Genomic DNA, 19,214 nt, shown 5'->3' with positions numbered 1-19,214 from the left:
ACAATATGATGATGAGAACAATAGACAATGATTTAATAACTATATGATGATGAGAACAATAGACAATAATGTAATTACAATATGATGATGAGAACAATAGATAATGATGTAATAACAATATGATGATGAGAACAATAGATAATGATGTGATAATATGATGATGAGAACAATAGACAATGATGTAATAACAATATGATGATGAGAACAATAGACAATGATGTAATAACAATATGATGATGAGAACAATAGACAATGATTTAGTAACAATATGATGATGAGAACAATAGACAATGATATAATAACAATATGATGATGAGAACAATAGACAATGATGTAATAATATGATGATGAGAACAATAGACAATGATGTAATAATATGATGATGAGAACAATAGACAATGATTTAATAACAATATGATGATGAGAACAATAGACAATGCTGTAATAACAATATGATGATGAAAACAATAGACAATGATGTAATAACAATATGATGATGAGAACAATAGATAATGATGTAATAACAATATGATGATGAGAACAATAGATAATGATGTAATAATATGATGATGAGAACAACAGACAATGATGTAATAACAATATGATGATGAGAACAATAGATAATGATGTAATAACAATATGATGATGAGAAGAATAGACAATAATGTAATGGGAATTGCAGAAACATGAGTTAGGGTGTGAGGGTTGGGGGGTGTACTTAAAGGAACAAAAGCCAAAACATGTGTTGGAGAATCTAAATCATCCTCAACCTTAGATGGAAGATGTTGGATCTTTACTTCATCTAAATCATCCTCAACCTTAGATGGAAGATGTTGGATCTTTACTTCATCTAAATCATCCTCAACCTTAGATGGAAGATGTTGGATCTTTACTTCATCTAAATCATCCTCAACCTTAGATGGAAGATGTTGGATCTTTACTTCATCTAAATCATCCTCAATCTTAGATGGAAGATGTTGGATCTTTACTTCATCTAAATCATCCTCAACCTTAGATGGAAGATGTTGGATCTTTACTTCATCTAAATCATCCTCAATCTTAGATGGAAGATGTTGGATCTTTACTTCATCTAAATCATCCTCAATCTTAGATGGAAGATGTTGGATCTTTACTTCATCTAAATCATCCTCAACCTTAGATGGAAGATGTTGGATCTTTACTTCATCTAAATCATCCTCAACCTTAGATGGAAGATGTTGGATCTTTACTTCATCTAAATCATCCTCAACCTTAGATGGAAGATGTTGGATCTTTACTTCATCTAAATCATCCTCAATCTTAGATGGAAGATGTTGGATCTTTACTTCATCTAAATCATCCTCAATCTTAGATGGAAGATGTTGGATCTTTACTTCATCTAAATCATCCTCAATCTTAGATGGAAGATGTTGGATCTTTACTTCATCTAAATCATCCTCAACCTTAGATGGAAGATGTTGGATCTTTACTTCATCTAAATCATCCTCAACCTTAGATGGAAGATGTTGGATCTTTACTTCATCTAAATCATCCTCAACCTTAGATGGAAGATGTTGGATCTTTACTTCATCTAAATCATCCTCAATCTTAGATGGAAGATGTTGGATCTTTACTTCATCAATGAATGAGAAGTTAATGTTATGTGGGCCTTGTTGTATACTCGGGATTATTCTATTAATCTGTCCCAAGTAATGATCATGACTACTGAACAATGTGAAATGGGAACTGATAAAAGTACATTGTGTTCCTAACTGAACTTGATCCAGAACCAAGGAAGACATGGTTTGGTTATGTCAGCAATGAATCAGAACATTTTGTGGCTTTGGGAAGAATATGACATGATAATGGTCCATACTCTCAATCCAAGGTTCATTGACAACAATTTCTTTAAAAGAACAAGAATTAAGAACACTGTTGATGTCCATAAAGTAGGTGGTAAACTCATGCATTTGTTTGTAAGGTGTGAACAACCATAGTGTTGGCAGGGCTAATCAAGTTGTCAAGCAATGGTTTATGGCACAATGCTAAAGTTCATGTCATTTTTGAGGATTATTAGCAAGAACTATAGTTCTTGGCAACTCTTTTGTGTGATTAAAAGGGAACGATGTTACGTTACAGTGCTGTAAGTATTGGAGTCAATGATTGGTATATGGATAATGACAGCTTCAATATCCACATCAAGCGTTAGTCAGGAGTAATAACTGGCCAAGTGATGCAGAGGGAGAGCTGACTGAGGTGCGCCAGAATTGTGTCATCGCTTGGTCAATAATACGTGTCAGTTCCACATAAGGGAAAAATGATGGTGTGACAACTTGGTTTCCCAGATTATCAACATCTTCCAATATGTCAGTGGAATAATGTACATAATGTACATAATGTACATAATACGTAATATGAGAGTATAAACTATCAACATATAAGTCAGTGGAATAATGTACATAATACGTAATATGAGAATATAAACTATCAACATGTAAGCCAGTGGAATAATGTACATAATACGTAATAAGAGAATATAAACTATCAACATATGTGGAAATAGTCAATATTGTAAACATTGTATTAACAGGTATTGACATTAGCTCTACCTACTGAGTAAAGTTATTGACTGTTAACATGATGTCAACCAGATATTGGGAATGATCTTTCAACATTTTGGCTTCAGATTTAATTTGTTTATTGTTAAGAAGTTGTTGAAATTGCAAGTAGTGAACTTAATTTCTTACTAAATTGTTTTTTTTTTCTTAGTAGCAGTACCGGCCGAATACGAATGGAGTTAGTGAACGTTAAACTTTTGTGAAACCTGAGTATGGTAGACCGTAAGCAACTTCTTAAAGGCGAGGTCTTGATGATGTGTGTGTGTGTTGGTGATGTGAGGGTGGTCGGTTCTGGTGTAGGTGCAGACTGCATGGTGGTAGGAGGAGGTGGCAGACTGCATGGTGGTAGGAGGAGGTGGCAGACTGCATGGTGGTAGGAGGGGGTGGGGTAATATGGTTTGAAGGTTGAGGAGTGTTGTCTGGTGTGGGACCAACATGATCATGTTCAGAATACTGTCAAACTTTCAATTGGTGTTCTCATGTTCCTCACGAATGTCATCTGTATTTAGATGTCGAACCCTAAACTTACGTCCCTCTGAATGAGCCAAGACTATATAAATTTTGGATCTAGTTTAGGAACCTCATTGTAGGGTTGATATTATGCACCATTACCAAGAGTCCGGCAGCTACGTACCTGTGATGCTCTTGCGCACTTATTAGCCTTATCCGTGCAAGTTGTACTGGCTTCACCTAGATTTTCCTTGATATTTTGATGAATCAGTTGAGTCGTGCGATATTTCTGCTACAAGTGAATTCTGAACCGCTGGACCTGAAGGAGGGGACGCAATTACGTCATACTGCTACACTTTATCAAAACCATGTAAGGCGTGGAAGGGTGTGTCTCCAGGTGACTTATGATATGCAGAGTTTAATGAACATTGGACATCATACAGGTATTCATCCCAGTCATCATGATCAAAATTAATGTTGGTGCGAAGACACTGGAGGATCTTACGGTTCAACCTTTCTGCCAGGCCATTCCAGGCTGGGTGATGTGCCATTATATTACATTTACTTATGTTATACAACTTAAACAGTTCTTCTAGTAATGAATGACTGAATTCTCCTCCATCAGCTGGGAGTAAAACTTTAGGTGTATTATGTCTGTTAAGAATATGTTTCTTGAACACATTAGCGACCGTGGCTGTGTCTTTCTTCTGAACTGGAATTAATTCACAATATCTTGTGAAAGTATCAGTGATTACCAAAACATATCTGTAGCCTGCCATGGATCTAGGAAAACCTCCTAATATGTCCATAGGAACCCTTTCCCATGGGTATGAAGGTAAAGGATATCGCAACACAGTTTGAGGAGTAGCGGGACTTCCCTTGTGTGTGTTCCACATTTGGCACTTCAGTATATGATCTGTAATGTTTCTCTGCATTTCGGCCAAAAATACCTCAAACGAGTTTGCTTATAGCATGTATCTGGGCCTGGGTGTGCGGCCTGGGGTGAAGCATGTGCCAACTTCAAGATATCCTGTACTAATGATGTTGGAATGACTGACAACACGGGCGGGGACTCCTAATCTCACGTCTCTGTCTTACATACAATTCTCTGACTGGAAGAGCCGTCTTAACATCCAAGGAAGGTCATCTTTCCTCTAGGAATTCTATAACAGGACCGCAAACTGGGTCATCCCGTTGATGCTGTCTCAACCGCTCTATATCAGAATGTACGAGGCTATTGTCTACAGTGACTACACCCACTCTGTGGGAATGTGCCTCTACAACACATTTGATGATCACAAAACGAGACGAAATCTGGGTCAAAGGATTGTATAGTTAGGGACCATCTCTGAAATTTTTGCTCTTGGATCTCGTCGTTGAAAATGCTTAACTGTGTTCTGTGATCTGTATAAACTGTGGTAAGGTAGATATATATATTTATATATATATACATGGTGTGGGAGGCAAGTTGTTAGAAGCAGTGAAAAGTTTTTATCGAGGATGTAAGGCATGTGTACGTGTAGGAAGAGAGGAAAGTGATTGGTTCTCAGTGAATGTAGGTTTGCGGTAGGGGTGTGTGATGTCTCCATGGTTGTTTAATTTGTTTATGGATGGGGTTGTTAGGGAGGTGAATGCAAGAGTTTTGGAAAGAGGCGCAAGTATGAAGTCTGTTGGGGATGAGAGAGCTTGGGAAGTGAGTCAGTTGTTGTTCGCTGATGATACAGCGCTGGTGGCTGATTCATGTGAGAAACTGCAGAAGCTGGTGACTGAGTTTGGTAAAGTGTATGAAAGAAGAAAGTTAAGAGTAAATGTGAATAAGAGCAAGGTTATTAGGTACAGTAGGGTTGAGGGTCAAGTCAATTGGGAGGTGAGTTTGAATGGAGAAGAACTGGAGGAAGTGAAGTGTTTTAGATATCTGGGAGGGGATCTGGCAGCGGATGGAACCATGGAAGCGGAAGTGGATCATAGGGTGGGGGAGGGGGCGAAAATTCTGGGAGCCTTGAAGAATGTGTGGAAGTCGAGAACATTATCTCGGAAAGCAAAAATGGGTATGTTTGAAGGAATAGTGGTTCCAACAATGTTGTATGGTTGCGAGGCGTGGACTATGGATAGAGTTGTGCGCAGGAGGATGGATGTGCTGGAAATGAGATGTTTGAGGACAATGTGTGGTGTGAGGTGGTTTGATCGAGTAAGTAACGTAAGGGTAAGAGAGATGTGTGGAAATAAAAAGAGCGTGGTTGAGAGAGCAGAAGAGGGTGTTTTGAAATGGTTTGGTCACATGGAGACAATGAGTGAGGAAAGATTGACCAAGAGGATATATGTGTCGGAGGTGGAGGGAACGAGGAGAAGAGGGAGACCAAATTGGAGGTGGAAAGATGGAGTGAAAAAGATTTTGTGTGATCGGGGCCTGAACATGCAGGAGGGTGAAAGTAGGGCAAGGAATAGAGTGAACTGGAGCGATGTGGTATACCGGGGTTGACGTGCTGTCAGTGGATTGAATCAAGGCATGTGAAGCGTCTTGGGTAAACCATGGAGGGCTGTGTAGGTATGTATATTTGCGTGTGTGGACGTATGTATATACATGTGTATGGGGGTGGGTTGGGCCATTTCTTTCGTCTGTTTCCTTGCGCTACCTCGCAAACGCGCGAGACAGCGACAAAGAAAAAAAAAAAAAAAAAAAAATATATATATATATATATATATATATATATATATATATATATATATATATATATATATATATATATATATATATATATATATATATATATATATATATTGATTGATTGAGAGGGTGAAGGCATGTACAGAGCATCAGATTGGGGAAGAGCAGTGTGGTTTCAGAAGTGGTAGAGGATGTGTGGATCAGGTGCTTGCTTTGAAGAATGTATGTGAGAAATACTTAAAAAAGCAAATAGATTTGTATGTAGCATTTATGGATCTGGAGAAGGCATATGATAGACTTGGTAGACATGCTCTGTGGAAGGTATTAAGAATATATGGTGTGGGAGGCAAGTTGTTAGAAGCAGTGAAAAGTTTTTATCGAGGATGTAAGGCATGTGTACGTGTAGGAAGAGACCAAAGTGATTGGTTCTCAGTGAATGTAGGTTTGCGGCAGGGGTGTGTGATGTCTCCATGGTTGTTTAATTTGTTTATGGATGGGGTTGTTAGGGAGGTAAATGCAAGAGTTTTGGAAAGAGGGCAAGTATGAAGTCTGTTGGGGATGAGAGAGCTTGGGAAGTGAGTCAGTTGTTGTTCGTTGATGATACAGCGCTGGTGGCTGATTCATGTGAGAAACTGCAGAAGCTGGTGACTGAGTTTGGTAAAGTGTGTGAAAGAAGAATGTTAAGAGTAAATGTGAATAAGAGCAAGGTTATTAGGTACAGTAGGGTTGAGGGTCAAGTCAATTGGGAGGTAAGTTTGAATGGAGAAAAACTGGAGGAAGTAAAGTGTTTTAGATATCTGGGAGTGGATCTGGCAGCGGATGGAACCATGGAAGCGGAAGTGGATCATAGGGTGGGGGAGGGGGCGAAAATCCTGGGAGCCTTGAAGAATGTGTGGAAGTCGAGAACATTATCTCGGAAAGCAAAAATGGGTATGTTTGAAGGAATAGTGGTTCCAACAATGTTGTATGGTTGCGAGGCGTGGACTATGGATAGAGTTGTGCGCAGGAGGATGGATGTGCTGGAAATGAGATGTTTGAGGACAGTGTGTGGTGTGAGGTGGTTTGATCGAGTAAGTAACGTAAGGGTAAGAGAGATGTGTGGAAATAAAAAGAGCGTGGTTGAGAGAGCAGAAGAGGGTGTTTTGAAATGGTTTGGGCACATGGACAGAATGAGTGAGGAAAGATTAACCAAGAGGATATATGTGTCAGAGGTGGAGGGAACGAGGAGAAGAGGGAGACCAAATTGGAGGTGGAAAGATGGAGTGAAAAAGATTTTGTGTGATCGGGGCCTGAACATGCAGGAGGGTGAAAGGAGGGCAAGGAATAGAGTGAATTGGATCGATGTGGTATACCGGGGTTGACGTGCTGTCAGTGGATTGAACCAGGGCATGTGAAGCGTCTGGGGTAAACCATGGAAAGCTGTGTAGGTATGTATATTTGCGTGGGTGGACGTATGTATATACATGTGTATGGGGGTGGGTTGGGCCATTTCTTTCGTCTGTTTCCTTGCGCTACCTCGCAAACGCGGGAGACAGCGACAAAGCAAAAAAAAAAAAAAAAAAAATACATATATATATATATATATATATATATATATATATATATATATATATATATATATATATATATATATATATATATATATATATATATATATCATTTTTATTATTTTGCTTCGTCTCTGTCTCCCGCGTTAGCGAGGTAGCGCAAGGAAACAGACGAAAGAATGGCCCAACCCACCCACATACACATGCATATACATACACGTCCACACACGCAAATATACATACCTATACATCTCAACGTATACATATATATGCCCATACAGACGTATACATATATACCCATGTACATAATTCTCGATTAATATGGGTAAAATTGAAAGTTGATGGAGAGAGGTGGGTGATTATTGGTGCATATGCACCTGGGCATGAGAAGAAAGATCATGAGAGGCAAGTGTTTTGGGAGCAGCTAAATGAGTGTGTTAGCGGTTTTGATGCACGAGACCGGGTTATAGTGATGGGTGATTTGAATGCAAAGGTGAGTAATGTGGCAGTTGAGGGAATAATTGGTATGCATGGGGTGTTCAGTGTTGTAAATGGAAATGGTGAAGAGCTTGTAGATTTATGTGCTGAAAAAGGACTGATGATTGGGAATACCTGGTTTAAAAAGCGAGATATACATAAGTATACTTATGTAAGTAGGAGAGATGGCCAGAGAGCGTTATTGGATTACGTGTTAATTGACAGGCGTGCGAAAGAGAGACTTTTGGATGTCAATGTGCTGAGAGGTGCAACTGGAGGGATGTCTGATCATTATCTTGTGGAGGCTAAGGTGAAGATTAGTATGGGTTTTCAGAAAAGAAGAGTGAATGTTGGGGTGAAGAAGGTGGTGAGAGTAAGTGAGCTTGGGAAGGAGACCTGTGTGAAGAAGTATCAGGAGAGACTGTGTACAGAATGGAAAAGGTGAGAACAATGGAAGTAAAGGGAGTGGGGGAGGAATGGGATGTATTTAGGGAATCAGTGATGGATTGCGCAAAAGATGCTTGTGGCATGAGAAGAGTGGGAGGTGGGCTGTTTAGAAAGGGTAGTGAGTGGTGGGATGAAGAAGTAAGAGTATTAGTGAAAGAGAAGAGAGAGGCATTTGGACGATTTTTGCAGGGAAAAAATGCAATTGAGTGGAAGAAGTATAAAAGAAAGAGACAGGAGGTCAAGAGAAAGGTGCAAGAGGTGAAAAAAAGGGTAAATGAGAGTTGGGGTGAGAGACTATCAGTAAATTTTAGGGAGAATAAAAAGATGTTCTGGAAGGAGGTAAATAGGGTGCGTAAGACAAGGGAGCAAATGGGAACTTCAGTGAAAGGCGTAAATGGGGAGGTGATAACAAGTAGTGGTGATGTGAGAAGGAGATGGAATGAGTATTTTGAAGGTTTGTTGAATGTGTCTGATGACAGAGTGGCAGATATAGGGTGTTTGGGTCGAGGTGGTGTGCAAAGTGAGAGGGTTAGGGAAAATGATTTGGTAAACAGAGAAGAGGTAGTAAAAGCTTTGCGGAAGATGAAAGCCGGCAAGGCAGCAGGTTTGGATGGTATTGCAGTGGAATTTATTAAAAAAGGGGGTGACTGTATTGTTGACTGGTTGGTAAGGTTATTTAATGTATGTATGACTCATGGTGAGGTGCCTGAGGATTGGCGGAATGCGTGCATAGTGCCATTGTACAAAGGCAAAGGGGATAAGAGTGAGTGCTCAAATTACAGAGGTATAAGTTTGTTGAGTATTCCTGGTAAATTATATGGGAGGGTATTGATTGAGAGGGTGAAGGCATGTACAGAGCATCAGATTGGGGAAGAGCAGTGTGGTTTCAGAAGTGGTAGAGGATGTGTGGATCAGGTGCTTGCTTTGAAGAATGTATGTGAGAAATACTTAGAAAAGCAAATGGATTTGTATGTAGCATTTATGGATCTGGAGAAGGCATATGATAGAGTTGATAGAGATGCTCTGTGGAAGGTATTAAGAATATATGGTGTGGGAGGCAAGTTGTTAGAAGCAGTGAAAAGTTTTTATCGAGGATGTAAGGCATGTGTACGTGTAGGAAGAGAGGAAAGTGATTGGTTCTCAGTGAATGTAGGTTTGCGGCAGGGGTGTGTGATGTCTCTATGGTTGTTTAATTTGTTTATGGATGGGGTTGTTAGGGAGGTAAATGCAAGAGTCTTGGAAAGAGGGCAAGTATGAAGTCTGTTGGGGATGAGAGAGCTTGGGAAGTGAGTCAGTTGTTGTTCGCTGATGATACAGCGCTGGTGGCGGATTCATGTGAGAAACTGCAGAAGCTGGTGACTGAGTTTGGTAAAGTGTGTGGAAGAAGAAAGTTAAGAGTAAATGTGAATAAGAGCAAGGTTATTAGGTACAGTAGGGTTGAGGGTCAAGTCAATTGGGAGGTGAGTTTGAATGAGAAAAACTGGAGGAAGTGAAGTGTTTTAGACATCTGGGAGTGGATCTGTCAGCGGATGGAACCATGGAAGCGGAAGTGGATCATAGGGTGGGGGAGGGGGCGAAAATCTTGGGAGCCTTGAAGAATGTGTGGAAGTCGAGAACATTATCTCGGAAAGCAAAAATGGGTATGTTTGAAGGAATAGTAGTTCCAACAATGTTGTATGGTTGCGAGGCGTGGGCTATGGATAGAGTTGTGCGCAGGAGGATGGATGTGCTGGAAATGAGATGTTTGAGGACAGTGTGTGGTGTGAGGTGGTTTGATCGAGTAAGTAACGTAAGGGTAAGAGAGATGTGTGGAAATAAAAAGAGCGTGGTTGAGAGAGCAGAGGAGGGTGTTTTGAAATGGTTTGGGCACATGGAGAGAATGAGTGAGGAAAGATTGACCAAGAGGATATATGTGTCAGAGGTGGAGGGAACGAGGAGAAGAGGGAGACCAAATTGGAGGTGGAAAGATGGAGTGAAAAGGATTTTGTGTGATCGGGGCCTGAACATGCAGGAGGGTGAAAGGAGGGCAAGGAATAGAGTGAATTGGAGCGATGTGGTATACAGGGGTTGACGTGCTGTCAGTGGATTGAATCAAGGCATGTGAAGCGTCCGGGGTAAACCATGGAAAGCTGTGTAGGTATGTATATTTGCGTGTGTGGACGTGTGTATGTACATGTGTATGGGGAGGGTTGTGCCATTTCTTTCGTCTGTTTCCTTGCGCTACCTCGCAAACGCGGGAGACAGCGACAAAGTATAAAAAAAAAAAAAAAAAAACATAATTCATACTGTCTGCCTTTATTCATTCCCAACGCCACTCCACCACACATGGAATAACAACACCCTCCTCCCTCATGTGTGCGGGGTAGCGCTAGGAAAAGACAACAAAGGCCCCATTCGTTCACAGTTTCTAGCTGTCATGTAATAGTGCACTGAAACCACAGCTCCCTTTCCACATTAAGGCCTTACAAAACTTTTCATGGTTTACCCCATACGCTTCACATGCCCTGGTTCAATCCATTGACAGCACGTCGATCCCGGCATACCACATCGTTCCAGTTCACTCTATTCCTTGCACGCCTTTCACCCTCCCGCATGTTCAGGCCCCGATCACTCAGAATCTTTTTCACTCCATCTTTCCACGTCCAATTTGGTCTCCCACTTCTCCGTTCCCTCCACCTCTGACACATATATCCTCTTGGTCAATCTTTCCGCACTCATTCTCTCCATGTGACCAAACCATTTCCAAACACCATCTTCTTCTCTCTCAACCACACTCCTTTTATCACCACACATCTCTCTTACCCTATTATTACTTACTCGATCAAACCACCTCACACCACATATTGTCCTCAAACATCTCATTTCCAGCACATCCGCACTCTTGCGCACAACTCTATCCATAGCCCATTCCTCGCAACCATACAACAGTGAATGTAGGTTTGCGGCAGGGGTGTGTGATGTCTCCATGGTTGTTTGATTTGTTTATGGATGGGGTTGTTAGGGAGGTGAATGAAAGAGTTTTGGAAAGAGGGGCAAGTATGCAGTCTGTTGGGGATGAGAGAGCTTGGGAAGTGAGTCAATTGTTGTTCGCTGATGATACAGCGCTAGTGGCTGATTCATGTGAGAAACTGCAGAAGCTGGTGACTGAGAATGGTAAAGTGTGTGAAAGAAGAAAGTTAAGAGTAAATGTGGATAAGAGCAAGGTTATTAGGTACCGTTGGGTTGAGGGTCAAGTCAATTGGGAGGTAAGTTTGAATGGAGAAAACTGGAGGAAGTAAAGTGTTTTAGATATCTGGGAGTGGATCTGGCAGCGGATGGAACCATGGAAGTGGAAGTGAATCATAGGGTGGGGGAGGGGGTGAAAATCCTGGGAGCCTTCAAGAATGTTTGGAAGTCGAGAACATTATCTCGGAAGGCAAAAATGGGTATGTTTGAAGGAATAGTGGCTCCAACAATGCTGTATGGTTGCGAGGCGTGGGCTATGGATAGAGTTGTGCGCAGGAGGGTCGATGTGCTGGAAATGAGATGTTTGAGGACAATATGTGGTGTGAGGTGGTTTGATCGAGTAAGTAATGTAAGGGTAAGAGAGATGTGTGGAAATTAAAAGAGCGTGGTTGAGAGAGCAGAAGAGGGTGTTTTGAAATGGTTTGGGCACATGGAGAGAATGAGTGAGGAAAGATTGACCAAGAGGATATATGTGTCGGAGGTGGAGGGAACGAGAAGTGGGAAACCAAATTGGAGGTGGAAAGATGGAGTGAAAAAGATTTTGAGTGATCGGGGCCTGAACATGCAGGAGGGTGAAAGGCGGGCAAGGAATAGAGTGAATTGGATCGATGTGATATACCGGGGTCGACGTGCTGTCAATGGATTGAATCAGGGTATGTGAAGCGTCTGGGGTAAACCATGGAAAGTTCTGTGGGGCCTGGATATGGGAAGGGAGCTGTGGTTTCGGGCATTATTAACTGACAGCTAGAGACTGAGTATGAACGAATGGGGCCTTTGTTGCCTTTTCCTAGCGCTACCTCGCACACATGAGGGGGAAGGAGGATGTTATTCCATGTGTGGTGAGGTGGCGATGGGAATAAATAAAGGCAGACAGTATGAATTATGTACATGTGTATATATGTATATGTCTAAGTGTGTAATATATGTATACATTGAGATGTATAGGTATGTATATTTGCGTGTGTGGACGTGTATGTATATACATGTGTATGGGGGTGGGTTGGGCCATTTCTTTCGTCTGTTTCCTTGCGCTACCTCGCAAACGCGGGAGACAGCGACAAGGTATAATAAAAAAAAAAAAATATATATATATATATATATATATATATATATATATATATATATATATATATATATATATATATATATATATATATATTATATATATACAGTGTTTTCAATATCTGGGAGTGGATTTGGCAGTGGATGGAACCATGGAAGCGGAAGTGAGTCACAGGGTGGGGCAGGGGTCGAAAGTTCTGGGAGCGTTGAAAATTGTGTGGAAGGCGAGAACATTATCTCGGAAAGCAAAAATGGTTATGTTTGAAGGAAAAGTGGTTCCAACAATGTTGTATGGTTGCGAGGAGTGGGCTATAGATAGAGTTGTGCGGAGGAGGGTGGATATGTTGGAAATGAGATGTTTGAGGACAATATGTGCTGTGAGGTGGTTTGATCGAGTAAGTAATGAAAGGGTAAGAGAGATGTGTGGTGATAAGAATAATGTGGCTGAAAGAGCAGAAGAGGGTGTTTTGAAATGGTTTGGTCACATGGAGTGAATGAGTGAGGAAAGATTGACAAAGAGGATATATGTGTCAGAGGTGGAAGGAACGAGGAGAAGTGGGAGACCAAATTGGAGGTGGAAGGATGGAGTGAAAAAGATTTTGAGCGATCGGGGCCTGAACATGCAGGAGGGTGAAAGATGTGCAAGTAATACAGTGAATTGGAACAATGTGGTATACCGCGGTGGACGTGCTGTCAATGGATTGAACCAGGGGATGTGAAGCGTCTGGGGTAAACCATGGAAAGTTTTGTGTTGCGTGGATGTGGAAAGGGAGATATGGTGTCGGTGCATTACACATGACAGGTAGAGACTGAGTGTGAACGAATGTGGCCTTTGTTGTCTTTTCCTAGCGCTACCTCGTGCGTATGTGGGGGGAGGGGGTTGTAATTTCATGTGTGGCGGGGCGGCGACGGGAATGAATAAAGGCAGCAAGTATGACTTATGTTCATGTACATGTATGTATATGTCTGTGTATGTATATATATTCCTATGAGTCCATGGGGAAAATGAAACAGGATGAGTTCCCAAGTGCACTTTCGTGTAATAATCACATAATCAGGGGAGACGCAAGAGAGAAATATAAGTCAACGTATATATGTATACGCTGAAATGTATTGGTATGTATATGTGCGTGTGTGGACGTGTATGTATGTACATGTGTATATGGGTGAGCTGGGCCATTCTTTCGTTTGTTTCCTTGCGTTGCCTCGCTAACGCGGGAGACAGCGACAAAGTATAATAGATAAATGAATATATGATACATATATTGTAGTGAGTGGTGGGATGAAGAAGTAAGATTATTAGTGAAAGAGAAGAGAGAGGCATTTGCACGATTTTTGCAGGGAAAAAATGCAATTGAGTGGGAGATGTATAAAAGAAAGAGACAAGAGGTCAAGAGAAAGGTGCAAGAGGCGAAAAAGAGGGCAAATGAGAGTTGGGGTGAGAGAGTATCATTAAATTTTAGGGAGAATAAAAAGATGTTCTGGAAGGAGGTAAATAAAGTGCGTAACACAAGGGAGCAAATGGGAACTTCAGTGAAGGGCGCAAATGGGGAGGTGATAACAAGTAGTGGCGATGTGAGAAGGAGATGGAGTGAGTATTTTGAAGGTTTGTTGAATGTGTTTGATGATAGAGTGGCAGATATAGGGTGTTTTGGTCGAGGTGGTGTGCAAAGTGAGAGGGTTAGGGAAAATGATTTGGTAAACAGAGAAGAGGTAGTAAAAGCTTTGCGGAAGATGAAAGCCGGCAAGGCAGCAGGTTTGGATGGTATTGCAGTGGAATTTATTAAAAAAGGGGGTGACTGTATTATTGACTGGTTGGTAAGGTCATTTAATGTATGTATGACTCATGGTGAGGTGCCTGAGGATTGGCGGAATGCGTGCATAGTGCCATTGTACAAAGGCAAAGGGGATAAGAGTGAGTGCTCAAATTACAGAGGTATAAGTTTGTTGAGTATTCCTGGTAAATTATATGGGAGGGTATTGATTGAGAGGGTGAAGGCATGTACAGAGCATCAGATTGGGGAAGAGCAGTGTGGTTTCAGAAGTGGTAGAGGATGTGTGGATCAGGTGTTTGCTTTGAAGAATGTATGTGAGAAATACTTAGAAAAGCAAATGGATTTGTATGTAGCATTTATGGATCTGGAGAAGGCATATGATGGAGTTGATAGAGATGCTCTGTGGAAGGTATTAAGAATATATGGTGTGGGAGGCAAGTTGTTAGAAGCAGTGAAAAGTTTTTATCGAGGATGTAAGGCATGTGTACGTGTAGGAAGAGAGGAAAGTGATTGGTTCTCAGTGAATGTAGGTTTGCGGCAGGGGTGTGTGATGTCTCCATGGTTGTTTAATTTGTTTATGGATGGGGTTGTTAGGGAGGTGAATGCAAGAGTTTTGGAAAGAGGCGCAAGTATGAAGTCTGTTGGGGATGAGAGAGCTTGGGAAGTGAGTCAGTTGTTGTTCGCTGATGATACAGCGCTGGTGGCTGATTCATGTGAGAAACTGCAGAAGCTGGTGACTGAGTTTGGTAAAGTGTGTGAAAGAAGAAAGTTAAGAGTAAATGTGAATAAGAGCAAGGTAATTAGGTACAGTAGGGTTGAGGGTCAAGTCAATTGGGAGGTAAGTTTGAATGGAGAAAAACTGGAGGAAGTAAAGTGTTTTAGATATCTGGGAGTGGATCTGGCAGCGGATGGAACCATGGAAGCGGAAGTTGATCATAGGGTGGGGAGGGGGCGCAAATTCTGGGAGCCTTGAAGAATGTGTGGAAGTCGAGAACATTATCTCGGAGAGCAAAAATGGGTATGTTTGAAGGAATAGTGGTTCCAGCAATGTTGTATGGTTGCGAGGCGTGGGCTATGGATAGAGTTGTGCGCAGGAGGATGGATGTGCTGGAAATGAGATGTTTGAGGACAATGTGTGGTGTGAGGTGGTTTGATCGAGTAAGTAACGTAAGGGTAAGAGCGATGTGTGGAAATAAAAAGAGCGTGGTTGAGAGAGCAGAGGAGGGTGTTTTGAAATGGTTTGGGCACATGGAGAGAATGAGTGAGGAAAGATTGACCAAGAGGATATATGTGTCGGAGGTGGAGGGAACGAGAAGTGGGAGACCAAATTGGAGGTGGAAAGATGGAGTGAAAAAGATTTTTTGTGATCGGGGCCTGAACATGCAGGAGGGTGAAAGGAGGGCAAGGAATAGAGTGAATTGGATCGATGTGGTATACCGGGGTTGACGTGCTGTCAGTGGATTGAATCAGGGCACGTGAAGCGTCTGGGGTAAACCATGGAAAGCTGTGTAGGTATGTATATTTGCGTGTGTGGACGTATGTATATACATGTGTATGAGGGTGGGTTGGGCCATTTCTTTCGTCTGTTTCCTTGCGCTACCTCGCAAACGCGGGAGACAGCGACAAAGAAAAAAAAAAAAAAAAAATGATACATATATATTCCTCAAAATGTTTGAGCGCCCAAACTACTGCAAGGCCTTCTAACTCGGTTATTAAGTATTTCGAGTCTGTCTTTGAACATGAATGACTCGCACAAGCTGTGGGAGAGAGTCTACCCCTATTTGACTCCTGCATCAGTACGGTTCCTGTGAAGTGAGGGGGTTTGCGATCTTCGCTAAACCAAGGAAGGATTTGACTTTCTCTGTTGTGGAAGTGACTGGCTATTCTACAATGGTTTTGACTTGATCTGCATTAGGTTGAATACCGTTTTCATTAGGTTGAATACCGTTTTCATTAACGATGTGTCCTAAATGATAAATTTTCGTTTGCATAAAGGAACATTTAGCTAATTTGTGTATTAAGTTTGCATCTTTGTGTCTGAGGAAACTCTCTTACGACTCTTGATATGAAAAGGAAAGTTTTGAGACATGACAATTCTATCATTAAGATAAACCAATACATCTTTGCCCAACATGTGACGAACAATGTTAGCCATTATCCTGGAGAAGGTGATCACCGGTGAGGAATGAAGACCGAAGGACATGATGCATATGAACTGCCAATGATCATCTGGCATACTGAACGCAGTCAGGGGGCGGCGCTCCTCTGACATGGGATCCGCCAAAATCCGCTCAGTAAATCCAAAGTTGAAAATACCTTATCGTTACCGAGGCTATGAAGAAGCTCTGATACCACTGGTAATGGGTAACGATCGTTCAACGTGACCTTGTTGTTGAGTTTTCTCAGATGGTCTAAATGTTCCTTCCTTTTGCTGAACGATCAGAAGTGGTGAATTCCATGGTGATCGTGATTCCTCTATAACATTATCTTGCAATGTGTCTTGAACAAGTTTGTTTGCTATGTGTCTGTGCGCGTGTATGTGGCAATCGATAGGCTGGGACGTAAATGGGACGTGTGTCTCTCTCTAAGTTAATAGTGTGAACATCCAAATGAGTTCTTCCGAGTGGTTCTGCTGATGAGCAATAGTAGACCTATACTAGTTATGTGTGAACTGGTCAACATGCTTGGTTAATCCTACCTTAGATATCATGTCAGGGGTGATGGAGGGGAGTTGACGTGCACTGTTGAGCCAGAGGTAGGAGGAGCAGGTGGTGGAGGGTTAGTGGAACCTGAGACCAGACGCATGTTAAACTCATGCAGCTCCTCGTCTTGAAAACGGAGAATTCCACCAGCTTCGTCCCTCTGTGGAGACGGTCAGGAGTGGGTCCCGTACTGGCAATGTATATGGCGACCTCTCCATGTGCGGTCTCATGAATAGAGGCGTCCGGCGATAGTTGTGTGATAGTTAGTGAGAAAGGTTCAGCAACTACTCGAAGTGAGAGATTACCCTGCTTATGCCTGAGTCCATCTATGGTCATGCATCCATGTTCGAGGAAGTGAGAGTGGAACCTTCGTTAACACGTTACCATGTAAAGTCATGTTTGTTGTTAGTTTACCAGGGCAACGATCATGTGGACAAGTAGAAAAGCTGTGTATTGTCCACTATGAAGCTCGGCCCACGTGGGAGCAGATGTATTAATGACTGACTGAGTGACAACTCTTCTCAGACAATGGCAGGAACGTATCATCAACACAAACAACATAAAACATTCCTGACGTGAAATTATTTCCCTGGTCTGACAGTATAATATCAGGCATACCCAACCAGGAGAAATAGTTGAACTAACTCTCTTACAATATTTTTGGAATGTATGCTGTGTTATGGTACTGCTTCTGGAAATCTGATAGATGCACACATTATTGTTAATAAATACTGATTTCCTTTACGTGTTTTAGGTAGAGGATCTACACAATCAATTACAATTTTGTTAAAAGTCTTACAAAAAGCAGGAATTGGCTTTTATGGTTGGGTTTACTTACTCTCTGACATAATTCACAAGTCTTACAATACTGGGACACAACTTTCTTCATATTTGGCCAATAGAAATGTGTTGATAATCTATCATTTGTCTTCCTAACTCCCAAACGTCCAGACCAACAAGAAGTATGAGATCAAGCAATAACACGTCCCCCATAATTCTTTGGAACAACAATTTACTTTCTGACCTCCCAGTGATCAGATGATGGAACATAAGCAGGCCTCCATTTCCTCATTAACACACCATTTTGTACGTAAAATCCAACTGACACATCATTCTCACTCCCATTTCTAGCAGCTTCACTCCAACATTCTTTCAAACTCTCATCACCTTTCTGTAACTCTGTCAACTCTTCCTTGTCCACAACAAAATCTAGAAATACATCACTTTTCAATTCCACATTGCTCTTCTCATTTCCAAGTTCTACCGTATTATCTCTAGTTACATACTCTTCATTAAATCATAATCAATTTCTCCTCTCTTTAACATTGACCTGGTCACAACACAAGCTGGATAAACCATTTCACTACACCGTACACTACTACCAGTCTGATTCTCTACAGTTTTATCTGTTATGTGGTTCACCTTTACAATAGGTCTCTACATCAAATGGATTGCTGATCATAATAGTCTCTGGGACTAATCTATTCGTCAAATCATTTCCCAACAGCATGTGTACTGCAGACATAGGAAATTCCTCACATATCCCAACCTTTATAAGGCCACTCACAACTCCACTCTCAACATTTATATAATGCACTGGGATAGGCTTACATCTATTTTTTCCCCAGATTAAGACTCCTTCGTCCACTCTAATACATCTTTCAGAATTAAACTCTGACTTGCTCCAGTATCCCTCAATATCAAAATTTTCTTCTCAGGACTACCTTTAATTCCAACCTTTCCTTCAGTAATATCGGCTCATCAATTGCACATTTTGGTTTATTCACATTATTCTCTTTACCTCTTACCTCACTAATATCCTGTGACTTTTCCCAAGCAACAGGTAATCCCACAGTCTTTGGGTTTTTTGACACTGATACTTAGCATGACCAGGTTATCCACATCCCAAACATTTCATTGGTGGTCTCTCCTGTCGACTAACATAAGGGTTATGACTAAACTGAAGTTTGGAATACCTGTATTGTGTATGTCTTTGCAATCTATTTCCTACATTGTTTTGTGGCCTATAAGGTTTGTCATAATCCTGCCTATTACTCTGTCTTATCTTACTTTGTTTCCTTGTTATTTCTTTTTTACAACATTTCTTAGCTAATTCTAACTAGTCAGCTATCCTAGCTGCTGCCATCACATCTTTCACTCTACTTTTGCATATTTCATATTTCAGGTTGTATACCACTTTTGAACTGTTCCAACAGGATTAATTGTCTCTTTTCCTCCATTGTCTTTGCTTTCTCAGACTTACACCA

Source organism: Panulirus ornatus, chromosome 48 (assembly GCF_036320965.1).
Source record: "Panulirus ornatus isolate Po-2019 chromosome 48, ASM3632096v1, whole genome shotgun sequence".
Classification (NCBI taxonomy): Eukaryota; Metazoa; Arthropoda; class Malacostraca; order Decapoda; family Palinuridae; genus Panulirus; species Panulirus ornatus.
This window is presented reverse-complemented; position numbering follows the sequence as displayed.